The sequence below is a fragment of the Ovis canadensis genome, chromosome 1, assembly GCF_042477335.2.
Source record: "Ovis canadensis isolate MfBH-ARS-UI-01 breed Bighorn chromosome 1, ARS-UI_OviCan_v2, whole genome shotgun sequence".
Classification (NCBI taxonomy): Eukaryota; Metazoa; Chordata; class Mammalia; order Artiodactyla; family Bovidae; genus Ovis; species Ovis canadensis.
The window spans coordinates 238,853,309-238,859,308 of record NC_091245.1 but is presented as its reverse complement, the minus strand read 5'-3'; positions in this window follow the sequence as shown (position 1 = coordinate 238,859,308).

Genomic DNA, 6,000 nt, shown 5'->3' with positions numbered 1-6,000 from the left:
GGACATTAGCCCACATTTTCCCTCTTTCCATCTCTACTTACTAATATTACAACCATTCTTCCAGGCAGGGTGACAATATGATTTTTATGAACCCAGGTCACTTTGCCTTCAGGGGTCCCTTCCACCATAAAATATCAAAAAACTATTGTGTTGGTATAAACACATATATAATCCTGGTTAAGTTCATTTTATGTATCTGTTACTGTTATATTTGATTTTCAAATTTTAAAAGAAATTTGAATTAAACATTTTGTTTACACCCATATCTAGGTGTTAGGCACTATGTGTTATTGTGCATTTTGTGTTAGTTGACTCTTTTTCCAAGTACAACTTAAATATCAACTCATCCTGGAAATCTTCTCCAAGGGCACTCACCAAGACACACACACACACACACAATGTGTATTACTCTTTTCTCTCCTCCATCTTCATAGTACTTTCTGTGGGTCCCATTAAACTTAGTAACAGGTTGGAGGTAAAATTGTGACTAATTCATCTTTCTGTGCCTCAAAGTTTCCATCATAGACCTTGACACCTTCTGAGCAACAGAAAGTGTGTTTGATTTGATATTCAATTCATACACTAATAATGCAGATTCTAATAGTTAAGGCAGTTTTCAGTAAAAAAGATGGTTTTAGATATCCCCAGACACATTGATGTATCAGATCCTAGGCCACACACTATTAAATGTGTATGACAGAAGGACTTAATGGATCACATCTGCTACTAGTAGTAGGTGATGAATTTGGCTAGATAAGTTGGACCAGATTACAGACAACTTTGAATTTCAGGCAGAGAATCAGGGTCTTGATGCTATAGAATATGTGGAGATCCTACACATCCTAAATCAGGAAGTAAAATGATAACAATGGTATTTTCGAAAGATTTGTCTCTGAGTTGGTCATTAAAAGGATCAAAGCAGATGAAGTCTGGAGATAAAGAAATCATAGTGATTATAGAAATGGACCAGTGTGGTGGACTTTATGCCAAGTTCTAGTTTTATTCTCTTTTCGGTTGGTTTTACTCTTGACTCTTTCACAGTAAATATAGGCATTCTACTCAGGATATTCATTTTTCTAAGCTACTTCTAAGTTTAACAACAACAACAACAACAAAAAAAGATTCTAAATATGATGGTCTGTATGTTTCATCAGAATGTTAAATATTTTTTCTCACATGAAGCAAAAAATTATTTTTATATTTGCTTTATCATAGTCAATAAACAAGCAATTTTTGAACAAACTGTACATAACATCAGTTTAGGTTTAGGTCATAGCAGATTCAAATGGAAAAGCACAATAAAAAGAAGTATTTCAATAAAAAAATTTTAATTGCTTTGTTTTATTTAATTATATCAACAACCTTTTGGTATTACACTAACCCCATTTTATAGAAAGGGAAACTGAAAAGTTATGACTCTAAGAATGGAATCTGGGCATCTGACTCAGCCCATCTGCCTTCCATCAATCTCCTCAAGGAAAGCAAAACCCACTGAACTGTAAACAGGGAGACAAGAACCCCTAGAGTAATCTGTTACCAAAGAGAATGCAGGCATCAGGGAAGCCTGGGGAAATATAGTCATTCTTCAGAAAACGGACATTAAAGAAAGCAATGAGTTCTATAGGGAATTTGTATGTTCAAGTATATAAGATCATGAAAAGACTAAAGGTTAAAACAGGGGTAAGTTGCAATCATGTAAAGATATGATGCTCAGGTTTTCTTCTCCATTCATCTTGCGTGGGAAAAACAGGGCAAGATTTTAAATTTTTCTCAGTACTATTTATTAATATGTAATGACAGTGGGACCACAAAGAAGGCTGACCACTGAAGAATTTACACTTTAAAATTGTGGTGCTGGTGAAGAGTCTTGAGAGTCCCTTGGACTGCAGGGAGATCAAACCAGTCAATCCTAAAGGAAAGCAACCCAGAATATTCATTGGGAGGACCGATGCTGAAGCTGAAGCTCTAAAACTTTGGCCACCTGATGCGAAGAGCCGACTCATTGGAAAAGACTCCGATGTTGGGAAAAATTGAGGACAAGAGGAGGAGGGGACAACAGATGATGAGATGGTTGGATAGTATCACTGATTCAAGGTACATGACTTTGAGCAAGCTCCAGGAGATAGTGAAGGACAGGGAAGCCTGGAGTGCTGCAGTTCCCTGGGTGGCAAAGAATTGGACGGGACTTAGTGACTGAATAACAAACAAAATGACTATTCACGCAGCAGGAAATTCTCTGCATAAATGGGTCTGGGGAAATTGGTCACCTACCATCTGCCAGGTGTAGAAATAGGCCTTTGCCATATACTATTGAATTTAACTATGAATTCAACTATGGTGTTGGAGAAGACTCTTGAAAGTCCCTTGTACTACAAGGAGATCCAACCAGTCAATCCTAAGGCAAATCAGTCCTGAATATTCATTGGAAGGACTGATGTTGAAGCTGAAACTCCAATACTTTGGCCACCAGATGCAAAGAGCTGACTCATTTGTAAAGAACCTGATCCTAGGAAAGATTGAAAGGCAGGGGACGAAAGAGGATGAGATGGTTGGATGGCATCACTGACTCAATAGGCATGAGTTTGAGTAAACTCTGGGAGTTGGTGATGGACAGGGAAGCCTGGCGTGCTGCAGTCCATGGGGTCACAAAGAGTTGGACATGACTGAGCAACTGAACTGATTGAATTTAGTACCCTCAAAAAGTCATGAGGTAAGTATTGTTATTATCTTCAAATTAACAGAGTTCATACTACTTGTTCCCTGGATTGGAGAGCCAGGGCTCAAGACCAGATTTTCCTATAATATGCGCTCTTTCTTACTATTTTGCAAATTTCACTAAAATGAATGGCCTGTAGGAAAGCCTTGATGCTGGAGTACAAAATGGTAATCAAATGTGTTCCAAATTATAGTTTAAATGTCACCACAAGGCAACTAAGGTGAGTTCCTTTCCAACTCTAATTATCATTGCTTAGTAACAAGGAATTAAAGGTATTTAGTATATATTAAAATAATTAAATAAACCCACCCTAATTTCAGGCTTCCCTGGTGACTCAGTGGTAAAGAATTCACCTAAACTGCAAGAGATGCAGGAACTGTGGGTTTGATCTCTGGTTTGGGAAGATCCCCTGGAAGAGGAGAGGGTGACCCACTCTAGTATACTTGTCTGGAGAATCCCATGTACAAAGGAGCCTGGCGGGCTATGGTCCCTGAGGTAGCAAAGAGCTGGACAGGACTGAGCGACTGAACTGGCATGCATGCATGCACTCTAATACCGTTTCTCTTTTCCTCCAAACCTTTTAAAGTATCCATACTATGCAAGGCTATGTGCCTCATCCCTAGTTCTTTTCATAAACAAGTTGAAGTAAGAAGTAAGAAATAAGTAGTAAATAAGGGACTTTATTTTTCTCTGGTTTTTCTCAGCTTCTGGTGAAACCCCATTTAAATACATTGTGGTACACTCATTCCCTTCCTAGCTTTCAGATGGTCAGCTGTTTAGTCATCATTTTAAAAGGTCAACACATTCGTTAACTGGAGCAGTCATAGAGGGGCCAAGAGCCATAACTCTTATCACCTTATTCTAAGGGAGTGAATCTGTTTTATACCATCTATGGATGCAATGCAAATCTCAGAAAGAATCAGAAGCAAGTGTGTGTTTCAGTGAATTAATTTCATACTGAAGTCACCATGATAACGAGCCATTAATTAAGCTGATTTAAAAGAATTTAATAGAACATTCCAAAAGTGATTATGGAACCAAAGAAGAAACTGGGATCTTTTACTCTGAAAGGAAGCTACTTCTAATAGCATAAGCTAATAAAGTTCATAGCTTTTATTATTGGTATAGTGTACTTTAGAGCTCCTACAGTGAAAGAAAATTATATGACCATTATTAGCAAGCATACTGTAGTAATCCTCCTAAGAGCATATTACAAACTTTTTTCCCTCTTCAAAATTTCTGTGAGAAGAACTAAGTATGATCTTTTCCCCTGAAATAACAAATAGGGAAATAATATTTTTATATTAGAAAAAAACTATAATAACAGCACACATACTGATTTTAGGTGTTTTATCAAGGTACTATCTCATAATTGGGATTGTATTACTCAAGTCTAATAAGCAAAAATTTTCTTATTACCTCTAAATTGGCTATACAAATATAGAAGAAATATTAATTCACAGACCTCTTAGTATGTACTTCACATACATTAACATATTTTCTTAATGCAGAACCTGGGACAAATAATACTGTTAAACCTACTTGATAAAGAAACTGAGATTCAGAGGGGTCACCACTTTCTCCAGGTCATTCAGCCTGTAAGGAACCCAGCAAGCATTTAAACCTCTTCAACCTCTTGGCAAAGTCATTGTGTTCTATTTTTTAAATTCACTTTCAGTTCAGTTCAGTCGCTCAGTCGTGTCTGACTCTTTGAGACCCCATAAATCGCAGCATGCCAGGCCTCCCTGTCCATCACCAACTCCCGGAGTTCATCCAAACTCATGTCCATCGAGTCAGTGATGCCATCCAGCCATCTCATCCTCTGTCGTCCCCTTCTCCTCCTGCCCCCAATCCCTCCCAGCATCAGTCTTTTCCAATGAGTAAACTCTTGGCATGAGGTGGTCAAAGTACTGGAGCTTTAGCTTTAGCATCATTCCTTCCAAAGAAATCCCAGGGCTGATCTCCTTCAGAATGGACTGGTTGGATCTCCTTGCAGCCCAAGGGACTCTCAAGAGTCTTCTCCAACACCACAGTTCAAAATCATCAATTCTTCGGAGCTCAGCCTTCTTCACAGTCCAACTCTCACATCCATACATGACCATAGGAAAAACCATAGCCTTGACTAGATGGACCTTAGTCGGCAAAGTAATGTCTCTGCTTTTGAATATGCTATCTAGGTTGGTCATAACTTTTCTTCCAAGGAGTAAGCATCTTTTAATTTCATCTTTACTTAAATACAATTTACATATGATGAATAATATGCACATTAAGTGTACAGTTCCACGCAATTTTACTTATTTATCTGCTTTTGGCTATGGTGGGCCTTCGTTGCTGCTTGGGCTTTTCTCTATCTGGAGAATGGCGTCTCCTCTCGAGTTGCAATGCGTGGGCTTCTCATTGCAGTGGCTTCTCCTGCTGCAGAGCACAGGTTTTCGAGCTTCAGTAGTTGTGGTACAAGGACTCATTATTTATAGCTCCCAGGCCCTGGAGCACAGGCTCAGTAGTTGCGGCATGTGGGCTTAGTTGCTCCTCAGCATGTGGGATCTCAGATCAGGGATCAAACTCATGTCTCCTACCCTGAAGGCAGATTCTTTGCCATTGACCCACCAGGGAAGCCCGTTCAATGAGTTTTGACAAGTGGATGCATCATGACAAAAAAGATGTAGAACATTTCCACTACTCCCAAGAGTTCCATTTGGTGCTAGTTTTCCACCGTTTTTTTCTTCCCTGACAATCCCTTGTTGGCTCTCAATCTCTAGAAATACTTTTTTGTTTTATTGCACGTGTGTTCTGTTTAACAAGACAGTTTTACACATAATGTCAAATGTGCATTTCTTCTGAAGGAGGAGACAGACAGAACAGGCTCCATCTTGAAAGCAGGACTCCATCTTGGACCAGACTGTGGACTTCGAGCTATATACCCAGTATCTATGGAAACGACATACCAACTGGAAAACCAGACCCCCTGGATGGAAGAACCCCAGGGCTCATACCTAGACTCTCCATTACCTAAAAGAATACCCTAATTATCTGTGTAACCAAATAGAATCATAAATTCTATTATGTTTATTGGGGTATGACCACAGGCCTGTGGATAATTGTCCACTGTTAACTACCTAGGCTTAAAGCATATGAATCATGGGTTAACTTTGATTGTACCTTTCTCTTCCTTTGTTCAGACTAGTTTCAGGGAATTTGGGGAGGTGGGTTTGAGCACAGACACTTAGGGTATATAAGGTTTTCACAAAAAATGGTTGGGGTCCTTGGCTAAGAGGAGACTCTAC